Consider the following 19,259-nt stretch of genomic DNA (forward strand, 5'->3'; position numbering starts at 1 on the left):
ATTAATATACTGAAACACTCCTAGCAATGTCGGAAATTTATAGAGACTATGTGTTACTCGTGTTTGAGAAACGTGTTCTGAAAGATCGTTACTAAGAGGTATGTGATGTGAATGTTATATAGCTTTAGCACTTCGGCCAGGGAATTTCATGCTGTATTACAAACCGGGATGTGAAAATGAAACTATTTATCGGATTGATAAATTATCAAATATAATTAATTTAAATATAAAATAAATATTAGGAATTCCTAGATATTTACTTAATCTGGCCATAAATACTGTTTCAATTAAAAATTAACAAAATATTACATTTCAATTTGGAACCTGTCATTTTTATATGATTGTTCATTAAGTTTTCTCATTTTGGGGCCAATACATTGTACAATATTTGGCGATATTAAAATGGAGTGGGGTGATAAAGAGAACCGAATCGCTGTGGTTGCATTACACAAAGTAGATATGGAGCCAAATGCAATTATTAAAACTTCCCAATACGCATTAGTAAAATGTTTGTGTATTAATAGGCACAAAGACCTCCTCTGTTTGTGACAGAAAAAGATCTTGCCGTCCACGTAGTGTTCGTGGTTATTCCTTAACTGATAATTAAAAAAAAAAACAGGGTAGTAAAATCGAAACAACTACTGAAGTGGTACTTAAAGGGAGGTTACAGAAAAAAATTGTCAGTCAGAAAAAACGTCTGAGATTTTTTTTACAATTGAGCAACATACAAACAAACTGACCGTATTTATGCTCGAAGTTCTAAGCAAGCTTTCCAAATTATTCGACAGAGTGCAACGTGGGCACTATATGACTTCAGTGATGGTTTGGTGGGGTATTAGCTATGAAGGAGTGACTGAGCCATACCGATTTCTACCACATCTTCATTACAAAATGTGTCTTAAGTGAAAAACATCGATCTACCTTGAAGTGAAAAATCGCTTGTGTGTAATAAATTTTGGATATAAAATCTAACTATACTGTATTGGACGAAATATATACTGAAATATATTTGACGGTAATTTTTCAAATAAATAAAACATATTTCAACATTTTCCAAAATAATTAAACAGTAAAAAACAAACGAAGTAAATGACGCTTATGACGTCCTTATAAAATTTTAATGGACGCTATTTCAAGTCGAATTTATATCAGGAAATACTATATATCATACCATTACAATTATGCTTATGTCTTGGATGTATTATCAAAGTAGCGTTTGACCAAAGCTTATCAAAAGAAGTGTAAGTAGCTGTTTTCTGTAAATGTTTAATTGCTTGTTTAATGTTGAAAATGGAACCAATCTGTAAGACATTTACCCTTGAGCTTAACTGTCTTCAGGGTTATATTATCAAGGATTAGAAAATTAAAAAGCATGACTAATCTTCATTGTTCTTCAAAGATATTTACATGTTTGTGATATAGATTTAAAAAAGAAGTAGCACGATATCACGATATAAATGAAGCCCTAAATATTCAGAATAAGATCACAGTGGATCGTTTAATATGATAAATTACTCGATCTTCAGTCCACAGTAATATAAGTACCGTATCAGAAGCAGCAAAGGTCCAAGTGACACCTGACTTATAACCTCCAGAAAATACAATATATTAGGTGACCTATCTACAAAGAACATTTCTAATATAAATGGTAATTTGGTGATTTTTTAGACTTACTTCAACCGTTTACTTCACTCTTAAACGTCTGGGATCCGTTAACTTATTGGGTCATTTCCGCGTATGAGGCGATGTAGTATTTAATTATTTAAGTGCTGTGTCTTACAACACGTGGTAAAACGATTAAATTGGTTTCGCTTACTGAAATGTAAAAAAATGCAATCAGGTTACAATACACATAATAATTATTATGTGCATAAAGTCCAAAGTATGATCGGAAAAAATACTACTACTAAACGACTAAATGCATATAAATAGAACCTGTTCTGTGATTAGAAAAGCTAGATACTTTTTAAACAAAAACAGGGACAGTAAGGTATCGTTGATAAATCATGTACCTATGTCTTCTTAAACTCTCAGGTTGTAGCTTCATCTACAGGATCTACTTTACAGTTGATAACCTGCTCAACCTCAATATTTGCATATTAGGTAACTGGCTTGAGATGTCGCTCTGTCAAATTAAGTTTACAAGTTAACACTTTAAAAAAAAGCAAATTGTAGGGACACTAAGTTTTACGTCGTTCAATCATATAACCATTATTATAAGATATTAAAGGACAGAAAGGGTGAGTAATAATCAAAGGATAGTTAAAAGTAATCTCTTTAAACTGTTCTGTGGTCAGAACTTTGAGCAACGATGTGACTTAAATTTGAATTAAGCCTGAGCTACAAAACAGCGACGACACTAACTCATACAAAATTCAACAAAACAGGACGCCGACGCTACGTTCTGAGTTTCATAGTCCTAATTAACCCGTTTAACAACGTATTGGGTAATAACCCGACCCATTTTGAACACAATTTGCTCTAGTTTGTTTTACTAGGTGGAAAAATAAAAAATAAAATTTAAAATGTTGGCAGCTACTCTATAATATGAAATTCATTCTGAATTTCACTAAACAATGCTGCTGCAGCTACTTAACTGAATAATAGAAATATCAACACTACGATAAAACAATAATAATTTACAGAAAAGCTATTTACGTACGTTTCACCAAAGAATGACACTTCATTAGGTCTACTCGTACTGAGCAGAGAATAAAAAATATTGTCAGATGTGCAACGAATATATATACAGAAAACAACCCTATATACATATTTCTGTATAACGGGATTAATATTACGCGTTATTATTCTCCTTTATAACACGACGAAAGAATTACAATTCCACCATATAACGCGGGGATCTCCATACATATTTATGTACTGTGAAATTTATAGTGATTTGTACAGTTCATAATAAGCTTTGCGTACCATTGCACGTGTGTCAATTGTGTTATTTCAAAATTAAATTATTTTATTAAAATTGTGTATTAAGAACCATAATAAAATAGTGAAACTAGAGAAAAAATTGGAAATACTTATTACGAATTGTGATTAGTTATTATCATTCCGAATTACGAGGTCATAAAACGCGTTATACGGATTATTTATGCCTATTACTTATTTTCACTCTAGCGCGTTATAGGTACTTATTCCCTATATTTGTAATGCTTATGAACTTATATAGTATGCGTTACTATATTATGTACAGTTACCAAAGTCGTTCAAGTTAATTTATTATACAGAAGAGCTTCACACCCCAGCAGCGGGTGCGAAAAACGGTAATAAATTATTTAAGACATACTATTAAAGGGCTTTGTTGAATAAAATGCGTGTTTTTATGATAATATTACATCAATTTGTTGAGATTTAGTGATATTTTCTTTTAAAGAAGACGTTATTATTAAAAAGAGTTCTCAGTTCTAGCAAGAACACAATACAAGAATATCATTATTTAAAAGATGAAGATTTTTTTAACACGCTTATATGTGGATCAATAATTTCTTTGATTAACGTGAGTGTAACACATCTAAATAAAACACTTTTAACGGATTAAAACGCGTGTAATTGTAACAGTGTTTTTATATTAGATTTTTGCGTAAAGGTTACACAGACTGCAGTTCCCCTAAAAACGAGATCTGGAAAGGTCTTGAAACGTCGGGTTAACTAAAATAATAATAAAAATGTAACTTCTACGCAAAAATCTAATGTAAAAACAATGTTACAATTCCTCTTTAACCTTGACCTACCTAATACTGAGTAATGGTCTCTTCCATTTTAGACCATTTTGTGCGGTCCTGAGTTTTCCGCATCCAGTTCTTCCCAGCCGCTCGCACCAAAACGTTCGTCCATCTTGCTGGCTGTCTCCCAATATTACTGAATCCCTTTCACCCCCACTCCAACAACTTTTTTGCCCCATCTTCTATCAGTCCTACGACAAATATACTTCCACTTCCAAGAGGCTATGGTTTTTGCAATTTCAGTTAGTCCCGTTCTCTTGCGGATTTCGGTTTTCCGGGCGTGATCACGTAGAGAAATCCCCAATATAGCTCTTTCCATAGCCCTTTGGGAGACTTGTAGCCGGTGGACGAGCTGCCGAGTCAGCGTCCAAGTCTCGGCTCCATAAACCAAGACGCACTGTTCGAATGTTATAATAACACACGTTTTAACCCTTTAAATGTGTTTTATTTAAACGTTCGGATATTATTCTTTTTATCCCAGAGTTAGGGGTAAACGCAAACCTTAACTTTAGATATAAAATATAGGTTTGTGTAGTTTTGTTATAATGCCTGGCATAAGCATCTAGATGCATGCCGTAATGCTTGATTTAGTATGGAATTTGGAAGTTTATTCAATTCAATTATTCAACTAAAATTAATTAACATTTAAATTTCTTAAAATAAAAATTGAACTCGTTAAACATAACTTTTAAAAAAACCAAGTCTCGCAACTCAGTTCTTCTACTGTAAAAAGTTGTGACAGCCATGTAATACCAAGTCGGTCAATTTACTTAAGGGTCCTTATGTCATTATAACTAGTTAGCTAACCTAACATAATCTTACAGTGACTATATAATACGAAAAATCGTTAATATTTTAAATAAATAGATTAACTTGGCCATCGCACAAAATAATCTAATTTAATAAAATATGTATTACTTGAGACTTACCTGGCTTGACTGAGACTTAACTGCTTCGAGAAATGATACGACGGCCGTGACGCTTATTATTGCTTGGCGGGGCACTACCGTACCCCCAGATAAATGTGTAAACTTACTTTGAAAAACTTGTAGATTTTATAATCAACAGAAGCACTTAAAATCAATAAGTACAATTCAAATGTATACTGATACAATTTTGTTACCTAAATACAAAATGTTCTATTTCATACCTCGCAATTTCATTTGTTGTCTTTCAACATAATGCATTGTTTCGAAATAATGTTACATTATACTTAACAATGAATAGAAATTGTTAAAAGTAGCAAAATCAAGAGTTGTTGTGCCTCAATTACATTATGACAGAGTCTCAATTTGTTAATTGCGACACAGATGACTTAAGAAAACTTAAGCTTTTCTCTCAAGATCTTTTCGTTTTAAAGTGGTTTGAAATTACGTCCTTGTTTTTGAATGTATTATTAAAAAAAAATAGGTAAAAAAACTTTTTAAGTTAAACGGTTTTATGTTAAATATACATTGCAATGTTTAAGATAAATGTACTAAAAACCAAAAAATAATAAAATAGATACAGTCGTGGGAATTATAAACATATGCATAGACTACGAGTTAAAATAAAACTGTGGGGCACGTCAATTGTCTACAAATTATCGACTTAATGTGCGATAGAAGAATCGTTTAATTCATCGTTAAAATAGGCAGCTGGCCCGCAGACGGTGAAGAAATTACTTACTATTTTCTTGCTCATGGAAATTCCAATATTTATACACTCCATGTAAATAAAAGAGATGTTTCAACTAGTTTATCGTTGGACATTCACACTGCTGGCTGGCGAGGAATCGTTTCACTGCTCGTAGTTTGTCTTTAATCGACAAAACATATGATAAAAGTACTACTCGCTCACCAATATGAAACCCTAAAACTCGCTTATAATCGAGCTTGCTAGCTGGTTTCCACATTCTAGCCCTACCTATCACACGTCCATCGTTGTCGATTGAACAACTGCCTAATTATAGTGTAACATTACAAAACAAACATTTTAATCAACGATTGTAGACAATTGACGTGCCCCACGGTTTTATTTTAGTCTAGTCTATGCATATGTTTATAATTCCCACGACTGTATCTATTTTATTATTTTTTGGTTTTTAGTACATTTATCTTAAACATTGCAATGTATGTTTAACATAAAACCGTTTAACTTAAAAAGTTTTTTTAACCTATTTTTATTTTCTAGTTTTTAGTTTTTATTTCGCATTCTGTTTAATTCATTTAGTACTTCATTATTGCAAGGTTTCTTGCCCGTTAGTTTATTGCAGTCCAACTCCTCTATACGTAGTCCCTACAAAGATCTTACTCTACTAAGAGCCACGTAGGCTTGACCTTCTTCAAACAGTTTCGCACCTAAGTATACGATCATTTGTGTATATCGTTGACGTTGCTTTTTTAACCTGGCCTCATATTGCTCAGGTGTTTTTGACGCTAATTGTTCTCGTCGTTTCTGTAATCGACTATTTCTATCACCTTCACTTTCTTTAGCTCGTTTTGCTTTATACTTTTCTTTCACTTTTTGAAGCCTTCGTTTACGTTGTGTTGCAGTTTCTGTTTTATTTGTGTTTGTATTTTTTATATTTTTTTTTACCATTTTGTTCCCATAAGTAATGGACATTTAAAAATGGTCGACCCCCCGGAGGTCCAATAAAGGGGCAAGGCTATGTACAACAAGATGCGCCTGAGTCTTGAGGGGAAAATGCTAACAACATATCATTTTTATCCACCCTAATGCCATACAGTTCTCGGCGCGTTTTAACCTTTCACCTTAACTTGGGTGGTGTACCGCTAACGACGTATCATTTTTAGCCACCCTAACGCCACACAGTCCTCAACACGATACAAAATCTTGACTTGGGTGGTGGATTCAGGCTGGATTAATCAGATACCTAAATTACAGATTCAATTTCTAAATTTAAATCTTATTATTATACGCCATTTGGTGGCTGCGCCCATCTTAAATATTGAGGTTGTATAGTGCACTGTATTCTTCTTGTCAAGCCCTTTTATTTGATACCCATATTGGTGGGATTGATAAAAAATTGTTATCAGCCATTTGGTAGCGGCGGCCATCTTAGATTTCAATTTTGCATAGTAAATTGTATTCTACTTGTTGAGACCTTTCATTTGATACCCATGTTGATGGGATTGATAAAACCTAAGTTATCCGCCATTTTGTAGAGGCCGCCATCTTGGATTTTAATTTTATATAGTACATTTTATTATACTGGTTGAGCACTTTCATTTGATACCCATATTGATGGGATCGATAAAACCTACGTTATCCGCCATTTTGTAGCGGCCGCCATCTTGGATTTCAATTTTTTATAGTATATTGTATTCTGCTTGTTGAGCCCTTTCATTTGATACCCATATTGATGGGATTAATAAAACATAAATTATCCGCCATTTTGTATCGGCGACCATCTTGACTTTATATGATGATGATTTCTTTTTCTGATAAATATTTAAGTAAGCTACGTAGCTTACTTCTACATTAATTAATATCGGTGAGGAGTGTTCCGAAGAGCTGTTTTACCTGATTCCTGCCTTTCGCCGAATTCCACCTTCACACGACACGCCCCAAGTTAGGATATCATTTTCACCATCTGGATATGTGGCGGTCCTCCACAGTGTGGTTTTCAAAGAGCTTTCTCCCACGTACTACAAACCTGTGGAATGAGCTTCCTTGTAAGGAGATTCCGACATGGGTACCTACAAAAATAGCGCTTACACGTTCCTTAATGGCCGCCTACGCTCCTGCGATTCCTCTGGTGTTGCAAGAGAATGTGGGCGGCGGTGATCACGTCACAACCAGCCTGGTGACCGTTCGCTCGTTTATCCTCCTTTTCCATAAACAAAATCATCCATTTCATAATAAAAAGACATTTATTAGAAAGAAGGCCCATTAAATAAAATTACAGTTCGACTACTGAACAATAATATTAAAGTAATAATATTTTCAGGGTTACAAGTCATATTGATTTTGCTCTGACTTATGAATGAAAGATCTGATAATGTGTTTATTTTAACTCTGTATAGCGCAGTGTTTATCTGAATTGCACCTTTTTGTATGGCTGTAAAAGTCCCTATTTCTTAATAAATGTATCCGCTCCCATGACACCCCCGAGAATCAGCAGACACCGATACATTTTTAACAAAAGCTGCAAAGTCTAACCTAGGTCACTTTCGTACTTTTAATAAAATTGTTCGCACTTATAATAGCCTTCCGTACGTTGATCGAAGTATAGACATTTTTAATGATAAGTTGTCTGCTTTTCGGTATAAACTAAAATTTTACTTATTTAACTAAATATTTCAATTGATTTTCATTTTATAGAAACTAATTATATAATTGTATTGTATCTTATTATATAAATGTATTGTATTATATTGTATCTTAGTATTAGTTCTTATATTGCACAATTAAAACTCAAAAGTCATAATTTTTGTTTTTTAATTTCGTATTACATGTATAGGTATGTAATACTTGCCGTTGCCTGTAAATGCAATAACACTTAGACTTAAACTTATTTAGAATAATATATACTGTAATTAGTAAATGATTATTGTGTTGGCGATGCTAATAAATAAATAAATTTCTTCAATTTATTTTGCAGAATGAGTCTTCTTTACTTGTACTAATACATATTCTTTGTCCACACATAAAATACTTGGCTATAAAATATTAGATTAACTAAAGAACAATAAAAAGCAGGAAGTTAAACATTTATCAAGTCCAGCCAGAAGATCTTAAGAAATATACTTTCGTAACAAATATGCACATAAAATATTACCTTGCAACCTTAACGTTGGTTCTGTATCAAGAGATATTGTAGTTTTATGCATTCGTGTTATATACGAGCAAACGGGGTATAAGGTAGAAGATCTGAACCTAAATCGACGTTCAGCGAGCTGATAACAGATTAAAACTTATTTTATAATAAATTTAGTATATTATCCAAATGTTTTGAGTTTTCTTTAATTAATTACGCCAATATTTGTCCTTAAACAATTAGTAATTGACAATATACCTACGACATATTTATACCTGTTAAATCACTCGCATTCTGATCAATTAACATATTCCACTCACACAGAATTTTCATTATTAAAAAATTCCATATTGTTGCATTCCTACACATAGTAATTATATAATCCTAGGAATTAATGAAATATTTTCAATCATCATAACTGAATAACAAGATTGGCCTCACACTAAAGTAATGCCTCGTCACACTGTCTGTTGCCAACTTTCAGAAGGTCCGCAATTAATTATTACTTTGTGAAAATAACACATACATCTATTATAAGATCACACCAATTGTTATTAATTTGAAGTGGAGTCTAGTTAAGAAAAAAAACATTAAAAGAAAAACGTTTTAAAAATATTATGTTATTTATAGCAGTTTATTTATTAATAAGAAAAACGTTTTAAAATATGTAATATGTTTTTTATAGCAGTTTAATTATTAGTATAATTGACAATATAAAAATATTTTTTATAACTATATTTTAACATAATATTATTCAAATTCGACTTTTCCAGCACTGCTTTATTGCATCTTATTCACTTGTAAAGGTGATGAGGTGAAGAAGATGATCACCTGAGTTTATTTCACATCCAGCGCAATTGCTCGGGTTACGCTCGTCCGCCTGAGTCATAAGTTATAACTTTTTTAATAGAAGTGGTTTTACAAATGGATTTACAAAAGGAGGAAGGCAAATTTAAAGCCTAACAAAATTCTAGTTAAGAAAAAAAACATTAAAAGAAAAACGTTTTAAAAATATTATGTTATTTATAGCAGTTTATTTATTAATAAGAAAAACGTTTTAAAATATGTAATATGTTTTTATAGCAGTTTAATTATTAGTATAATTGACAATATAAAAATATTTTTTATAACTATATTTTAACATAATATTATTCAAATTCGACTTTTCCAGCACTGCTTTATTGCATCTTGTTCACTTGTAAAGGTGATGAGGTGAAGAAGATGATCACCTGAGTTTATTTCACATCCAGCGCAATTGCTCGGGTTACGCTCGTCCGCCTGAGTCATAAGTTATAACTTTTTTAATAGAAGTGGTTTTACAAATGGATTTACAAAAGGAGGAAGGCAAATTTAAAGCCTAACAAAATTAATTTGACTTTGACTTTGAGCAAATAATTGTACGGGTCTCTTATTGGCAAGTGATCACCACTGCCAATACTCTACATGTCTTGCCGGCTCTGAGCGCATTTACGAGCATTTTAGCATTACCAGTACCGATGTCGTATCGATCTGGCAACTTCGCACAAGGAAGCTCATTGAACAGTTTGATTGTACGTGGAAGAAAGTTCTTTAACAACCGTGCTATAGACATACAGATGTTGAGGATTATATTATCTATATTGTGTTGTTAAGCTTCTAAAATACGAATCGGATTAAAAACGATCTCTAGAAGAATTTAATTCAAGGGTTTTATCGCAAGGATAACTAAGATGCAAAAAAAAATATTTTTGTACAAAAAGTACTTAATTGTCTGATAATGATTATTAATAAATTCAAAGTCAAGTAATAATAACAACATAATATTGTAAACATTCGTTACAGTACTGTGATTTCATATTTTTAATAAAAAAAATAAAAATAAAATATCTTGCTAAATTTAAAAAAAAATTTTCAGCTTAGGCACTGAGGCTGAAAATGTTTCACTTTCTTTTTAACCTACTTCAAAAAAGGAGGAGGTTCTCAATCCACCGGTATGTTTTCTTTTTAATTTTAAGGTCGAATGCTAATATATTTGCAAGGCGCAAAGTGCACAGCAGTTAAATAACAGTATAGGTACCTAAATAATACTACATTCCAGTTAATATTGTAGGAATTATAAATAATTTGGTTTAATTATTAATAAAAAAAGGCATTTATTTCTCAAAATTGATTCCTTTAGAATTCTTTTTGATGTCATTTCTAATAACTACTAGATACTACTACCGCTTCGGAAACAAATGGCGCTCTGAATATTCGGGACAACATTTTCTTGACATTAAAATGTATTTACACAAATAAAACTGATAACATAATTTTATGAAAATAAGGGACGAGATGAGCAGGACGTTCAGCTGTTGGTAATTGATACGTCCTGCCCATTACAATGCAGTGCTGCTCAGGATTATTGAAAAACCCAAAAATTCTGTGCGGCACTACAACTGTGCTCGTCACCTTGAGACAGAAGTTGTCAAGTTTCATTTGCCCACTACTTTCATGAACTACGGCGCCCTTCAGACCGAAACATAGTAATGCTTACACATTATTGCTTCACGGCAGAAATGGGCGCCGTTGTGGTACCCTTAATCTAGCCGTCACGGGGGGCAAAGGAGCCTCCAACTGGTAAACGATGCGGGTCGCGAACCCGCGACCTACCGCGTTCCGTGCGAGCGCTCTTTCCGTTGGCTCACAACCGAACGAGTGACGTTTTTTCATAAAATCTTGTATGCTTTGTTCAACTCTCAGGTTGTGGCTTCATCTACAGGATGTACTTTAAAGTTGATAATTAATCCGAGTTTGTGTAATTAATCCCAGGAGTGAAGGTTATCACTTTAAAACATAACAAATTGTTTATAATGTATTTGTTTATATTTTTTGCTTATGAATAAAAATAATCTCATTATTTAATCATAATTAGTAGGCATTGAATTTTGAAAAAATTTGTAGATTATTGGACATTTTGGGGAATGTGTCAGATAACATTAATGTCATTAGATAGTATTATAATTTCTTATAGAATATATTATTATATTATAGAATATATATATTATTATGTATTATAATTTCTAATAGAATGCTATCATCTATAACAGCTGCTTATATTTTAAAACTTCTTCGACGCAATCTGCATAAAAGATGAGCTATGGGGGTCACCAAGCTCCCGCTTCTAAATGAAAGCCTTTTGAACTTGTAATTTTTTTTACATAATAATATGAAATGTGTTCAAACTCGAAACAGAACTTCCATCTTGGGTGTTACGCGTCATGTCATGTATGTACAAAGTTACCTTAGATTCAGGATCTCGTCTAAGCTGCGTTCCAGCTGAATACTGCATTACCTAAGAACCTAACGCAACTATTAGATGCTTGTGTGCGTGACATCTTGACACTCAATGGCATCTTTCAAATTTTGTAACATACGCTTCGTGTTATTTCACATTTAAATTAATAAAATACATACTGATGATATGTGATCCCAGTGTCTTTCTTATTTCTTGCAGTTTTATTTTTATTTTTTCAATTATTAGCAAAGTTTAACAGAACATGTGGCACGTCAACGATGTCCAAGACTGTCTCGAGTACGCCCAGCGTAGTATTAGTTGCCGCACTTTGCGACTACGCCTGTGGTATCTAGTTTGAGCAGCGGAGTTAGTTTTTTTATTTGATACGAAAAAATAACAGATTAATTAATTATTGAGTGAATCAAAACTTCAATCAATAAAATATCAAGGACCTATCAATTTCAACATCGAACAAATCCTTGCCATATCGTCGTAACTTCATTACACTGACCGAGTCTTTCAAACCTGCACGGCTCATTTGTTCAATCTGTAACTCTGACGTCATAGCTGGGAGTGCTATTAGACGGGACGTGGAAAAATTACTTGAAATATGCTATTTGACTTTATTGGCATGTTTTAAAATGTTTACATGACTTTTCATGAAATAATTCATGCTTGATGAGAGATTAATTATTTTAAGATCTGTTCAAGTTAATCACGTGTTATGAGGTAAACTGACTTAATAATAATAATTGTTTATTATTAAATATGTAAGTGATTTTAAGCGCAACATGATTTTTTGATTGCGGTGTGATTTTACATCATATATTGTAAATTATACGCCAATTAAATCTTTAAATCGATCTTTTTACATATGCATTGTCACAAAATTACAATAAGTATAATCTTTTATCCACACCCATGCTTTAAATCTTCTAATAAAAATTCGAAAACAGTTCGCTTATTACCAACATTAAAACACCCAATGTCCTAATAACCATTACATCATCCAAACGAGCGTTGCAACGAAATTCAGTACAACATTACATCATCCGTTTCCATAATAATTCATCCTTTGGATGATATTATAGTTACTAGGACTGGCTTTTTTAATGTTAGCAGTAAGCTAACTGTTTCAGAATCTTTTATAAAAGATTCATATTATGAGTGTAGATAAAGTCTTGTGTGCAACTGTTGATATTGATCGCCAAACAACCATAATTGAAACCATTTCTTGACGGTTTATATAAAGCTTATATTTTTTTCAAAAAATAATCATATATCTACAGAATATGAGACAAAAATTCATTTTTATATTACATTTCTACTTTTAATAAACAGTGCGAAACTAAAATCACCAAAATACCCCTAAATTTTATAGCCATGGAGCCATGCTAATCATTAAATATAGATATAAAATTGACGATTATTAATTGCACACCAAAACATAACATGACATAGTTTTGTTAGTTTTGTAAAGAAAATTGTAAAATGTTTGTAATAAATTAAAAATGCTTCTAATTTCGACTTAAAACCAACGTAACCAAGCTTCGCTCGATTCCTCAAGGTCGTTGGCTCGGTCCCCTGCCTTAAATAAAGATAAACAAGTAGGATGCTATCACTTGGGCCTTGAATGTTTTGAAGTGAGAACGTCTGAAGAATAACAAACCTTACTGTCTTCATATTTTATAATATAAGCTGCTGGAAACTCTGAGTATAACTTTATCTGTCTCCGAGTTCTTTATAGTTGAACAACTTCTGAAACTCGTCTATACCAGCTGCCATTGTTATTTAAATTGTAAATTTAGAGCGAATATTTCATATTCTCTCGTAGTATGTCTTCGATAGAAATATTGTTCTTTGTATTTTATAAGTAGTAGAAGCGTCAATTTCGTATATTTTTATAACATCAAAGGAATTTTATAGAGATCCCATTGTATCTTGAAACTAAAATATTTCTATTTTTTCACTTGTTTTATTTATGATTTATACTTGCTTCATGTAAGTTTGAATTCAAGTAATACAGTAAATTAAATACATATTTTATGGAAAGTATTCATATATTACATACAAAAAAAATCTTAAAATTTAATTTAAAGCAATATTTTCTGTCAAAACTCAATTAACGGTTTAATTAGTTAGTTAAGATATTTAATAGATAGATATAAAATAGTTAATTTTCACCCTCCCCCTCAACGTTCTTGTAGTGTTGTTAGTTAATAAAATAATCATTTTGATTTAAAAACAACAATACTTGTATTGTTAACATTGAGGGAATTCGTAAACTATTTAGATTGTAATGTTGTTCATATGTCTTTTTAGCACTAAGTGCTTATGCTTTTGTTTTTTTTTTTACATAACTAATACATGTATTTAGTTTTAAGTTGTTTCCATTTTCTTTAATTATAAGTATTTCACTTTAAATTTAAATAATATTATGTATTCCGTCGACCAATTGTATATATGGGCGCAAATCGCCACCTACCCTCAATTATTTGCAAATATTGATATTTATGTTTTAGTTTATCGTTAAAATGAATATATTATTATAGATATATCTGAAATATATAAGATAAGATAACAAATAGCTATTTGTAAACATAAATTATTGTGTTACTTACTGTTATTTATTTAGGTCTAACTAATTTAATAGACACTGTTTTGACTATTTGAATTGTTTCAAGATGTTTGATGTTTCATTTATTGTTAAAATATTTAATTGAATGTGCAACTGTTCAAATTAATTTGTATTAGAATTAATATCGTTATTCATACTTAATTATATTATGCAATAAGTCTTTCTTAATTGTATTTCGAAACTTGCTTGCAGCGCCATTTTCTTACTTCGTAATGTTGGTTCAAATCAAATGAACAAACTATTATATAAATCATTTGAGGTTATATAAATTCACTTAAACATTTATTGAGCTGTATTTAGGAATTATTTTACAATACCTTACTTTATTTGTGTTTTCAAAGAAGTTGTATCTACTCTGTTTCATCTATTGTACGGAAGCTATAAAAGCGGTTGTTTTATGTAAAGACGGTTCATATCTATACTAGCAGTTGTGCTTCAATAAACTGAGAAATTCTTAGTGTTGTATTTCTTCATGATGGACAATTCAAGGAAACCTTGGTTTAACGCCGACATATAGATACGTATAACTCGAATGAGTTTATGTATGTACAGAAATTTGTTAATAATAAATAAATATATAAAATATCTACACGCAGTATACACTTCTAGAAACTATTAAATTTTACTGTAGTGTTTTGAATCAACTGCACAACAAAATGTTGCTTTTTTCGAAAAATCACTATCCGGAGTTGTAGGAGGTACTCATGAAAATATATAATTATAGTGTATCGAGCCTCTCTGGCGAGACCTGAAGTACCTACTTTACTACTCACCGCTTCCATTATATTCTCCACTCAACTGCATTTACCTTGTATTATGCTAGAGGGCGCAACAATTTTTTTTTTTTATGGAATAGGAGGACAAACGAGCGTACGGGTCACCTGTTGTTAAGTGATCACCGCCGCCCACAATCTCTTGCAACACCAGAGGAATCACAGGAGCGTTGCCAAACTTTAAGGAAGGTGTAAGCGCTTTTTTTGAAGGTACCCATGTCGTATCGTCCCTGAAACACCGCACAAGGAAGCTCATTCCACAGCTTTGTAGTACGTGGAAGAAAGCTCCTTGAAAACCGCACTGTGGAGGACCGCCACACATCCAGATGGTGAGGATGATATCCTAACTTGTGGCGTGTTGTGCGAAGGTGGAATTCGGCGGCAGGAATCAGATTAAACAGCTCTTCGGAACACTCCCCGTGATAAATGCTGTAGAAAACACACAATGAAGCGACTTCCTACGCAACGCCAAGTGATCTAGCCGTTCACAGAGCACTGGGTCCCCGACAATTCGAGCTGCTCTGCGTTGCACGCGGTCAAATGGATCGAGCTGATACTGGGGTGCGCCAGACCAGAGATCACAGCAATACTCCATGTGTGGCCGGACCTGCGCTTTGTTGTTTGTTGTTTGTTTGTTTGCAAAATTATTAACAATTTGTGCTCCTCTGACCAATGACGTTCTATACATACTGACATATAAAACGATGTTATTTTGGAACCGTATTTATTAAGTACAAGCTTTTACCCGCGACTTCAAGTGCAGGCAATAGTTACTTAGGCCAACATTTTTTATTTAATACTTACTTTGCAAATAATACAGAATAACCTGTTGTGGTTAATACATTTTATTATCAACTATAGAACTTTCATCCCCCTTTTTCATCCCCACACAGGTCTAAATCTTAAAAACACTAGAACAAATATTTATTTAATTCTTATCAAATGCCTCTAAATACCAAATTTTATGGTTGTATCTTAGAAAATGTTAATCTTTCATACAAACTTCCTCCCCCAATTTCAACCCCGCCAAGCATATTATTCGCGATAAAAGGTAGCCTATGTCCTTTTCTTTTATAAAAATATCAAAAAAAGACAGCTGTATCTTAATAATTACGAGAGCTTGATAATTTTCATATTATACGTAGTTTTAATTAAATTTAATTTGTTCAGCAAACTGTCCAAGCAATGTGAGAGAAGTCATCCAAAATTGGTTTTCTTTGTTGTTTGTTACAAACAAATTTATTGTTTGGAGTTGCTCCAACGTTTATTGCTGTATACATTGCGTCTTAAGGCCTAACTTTTGTATCACGTTGTTGCTTGCAATATAATATGGAAGACCAAGAAATTCCTTAGAAATTTATTGTCGTTATTGATCGTAAGCTGAACGAATTTTTATAGTTATTTTCTTATAACTGGAAAGGTTTTTTTTACTATCATCATCGATCGTACTGGTTGGATTGGGCTGGTTGCATTGCAATTGTCTATTCTCTTTTTGTAATTTTTGTTATGGCAAACTATAGTGCAGATAGATTCCTGTAGAAATAGGGAGATATTGGATTGTCTAATCTAATGCCAATTGACTCTCGCGAAGGTTAATAACCAATTGTCACCGAGCACCGGCGCAGTTCGCACGCATATTCGGTGTTACGCAATTTATTCACCAAACGCCTAGAGGACAGTAAAGCAAATTATAGCACTAGGAGTTCCTAGAGGATTAGCGAGGGGCCCCCAGCTGCAGTCCATCTCTTCCTCAGAATCTCAGGTATACACGTCTATTATTTTACCATAACATATTTTCATTTTTAATATCATAATATGTTTTCTATATATTCGATACATCGTGGAATTAGTCGTGTCGAATCCTACTCTTAGTTATATCCGAGTATTAAATATCGAAACGATGACTGAACAAACGAAACATTATTCGCTTAGTTATAAATGTCAGTAATTAATATTCGAATTTGACAAATAATCATACGTCACTTTTACGATAATTCATGCGACACCTTCTAGGCTGTCGTTACTATTATCGTTTCAAGTTGTAGTTGTGCTTTTATTGGGATTGTGGAGTCAATTTCTTGAGTCTTTTGGTGTAAGCTTTAGTTTAGACGCCTATCGTACTTTCTTTGTTGCCGTAACATAAGCGGACTTTGCTAATTTGCACAGTGATAAATCAGAAGTAATGGGTAAGTGATCACATGAGAGTTAAAAAACATGGTCAAAAACAAGCATGGTCATAGTTTTCATTGCATAAAGTTTAGCCATAACTATGACTTTGTTAATTTCTGTAAAAAAAAATCAGTTACAAACAATATCGACATTTCTGCTAACATTAGAAGCCACCAAGGAAAAAACATTGCTCGTAGAAGGAGACAGCAAATGCGGGAAAATTTGCTCCTTAACGTCTAAACTATGTTTTGATTTTTGACACTTAACAGCGACATAGCACAGATAATATTTAGTTTTTCAAGTTTTGCACATAATTCATTCACTCTAACATCGTAAAAAATGAAAATATCAGTGTATGGTCCACGATAAACGATAAGGAATTCGAACATTTGTTAGATTAGGGTAGGTGCGATATATTCGGAGTATTATGGGATCGTTCCGAATGTATCGTTGTAGATTTTGCGAGTAGACCTCAAGGTTTCTATGCGCCACCAAGCAGTTTACTCGAACATCATGGTGATTTGTAAACGTATAACGAATTTTGCTTTTATCTTAAGAAGTCTCTCTTAAAGAAATAGCCTCACAGGAGACCCCTCCAGAAAAATACTATAAGACTTTATAATTTTGTATTATACAATAAATTATAATATTAATATTACTTTTCCTACAAAATAGTTATTGTTATACGCTTATATTATTTATACTAGAAAAAGTAAACATTCATAGGGGATAATGCTTACGTTACAACTTAAGTAAGTGTAAAGTTGTTATCTCGATATAACATACAGATACTTTCATTATCTTTGTATATATATTTACTTTAAGAAGGCCTTTTAAATCACGGATTCGCAGAGTACACATATAAATTTTGTTCTCATTGTCAGATTTTGTAAAACTTTTCTTCAACCCAATCTACATAAAAATGAGCTTAGGGTCACCAAGCACCCGCTACCAAATGCCTATTACCTATGCAATTACCTTTGAACTTGTAATTTTGTTTACATTTTAATATAAAATTTATTTAATAATATGAACCTGCAATCTGGATGACAAACCTTTTTTAAAATTAACTAAGAATTAATTAAGATTGTTTACTAAACATCCATCAAGATATATAATATATAAAACTTCATTTTTAATGATAATAAGGGACGAGCGGAGTAGGACGTAGGGTGACGATAATTATTAATACGCCCTGCTCATTATAATGAAGTGCCGCTCAGGATTCTTGAAAAACGGTATCTAGTTGGAGCGCAGCGGATATCAATCCTTAACCTAAGTATATATGTTATCGATTATAATTTTTTCAATAAAAAGCTAAGCATATTTTGTTAACAGGGACAGCTGATGGTAATTGATACGCCCTGCCCATTACAATGACGTGCCGCTCAGGATTCTTGAAAAACCCAAAAAAAATATAGTTCTTAGCGACACTCATTTGCCCAGGAATTTTACTAGCTACGGCGCCCTTCAGATCGAAACACAGAAATGTCCACACATTACTGCTTCACGTGTGCAAGACAGCCTCCCGACAGACATTTAAAACACGGGGTGATATTATTACCTAACTAAAAAAAGGATTACTTCAAAAATAGCGATTAAAAACATTCATAAATTATAAAACAAGGGAACGTAAAATTTAGTTTTATTCAACTTTATAACATGCAACAACCATAAAAAAATGTATACATAAAAGCCCGTTATACATAAAAGTCGATGTGGTCATGTGTAACTGAGTGAACTCCTCAACTTTTATTTCTACAGCAATTTAGTACATAATTTGTATATGCTTAGATTAAGGATTGATCTCCGCTGCGCTCCAACTAGCTACCGTACTATCTAAGAACAATAGCTTTTTGAAACGGCAGCTTTATATTGTAGTGTGTATTGGCTATTTGTAAAGATGCTTGTGTGCGTGGCATCT

General features: G+C 32.5%; 1 protein-coding gene and 2 long non-coding RNA genes across 3 annotated transcripts in view; 2 read left to right on the plus strand and 1 right to left on the minus strand.

Annotated features, from left to right (window-relative positions):
- The window catches only part of LOC126976347 (uncharacterized), a 500,519-nt gene that overhangs the window by 116,711 nt on the left and 364,549 nt on the right, over window positions 1-19,259 (minus strand). The gene's annotated exons all lie outside the window — the stretch shown is intronic.
- LOC126976348 (uncharacterized) overlaps window positions 1-19,259 on the plus strand; it is a 215,488-nt gene that overhangs the window by 108,433 nt on the left and 87,796 nt on the right. The window lies entirely within an intron of this gene.
- Window positions 16,785-19,259, plus strand: part of LOC126976350 (uncharacterized) — an 89,771-nt gene continuing 87,296 nt past the window's right edge. Inside the window, exon 1 of the long non-coding RNA XR_007731890.1 lies at window positions 16,785-16,928. This is a non-coding gene — a long non-coding RNA (uncharacterized LOC126976350). The remainder of the gene's footprint in view (window positions 16,929-19,259) is intronic.

Source organism: Leptidea sinapis, chromosome 40, assembly GCF_905404315.1.
Source record: "Leptidea sinapis chromosome 40, ilLepSina1.1, whole genome shotgun sequence".
In the NCBI taxonomy this organism is placed as follows: Eukaryota; Metazoa; Arthropoda; class Insecta; order Lepidoptera; family Pieridae; genus Leptidea; species Leptidea sinapis.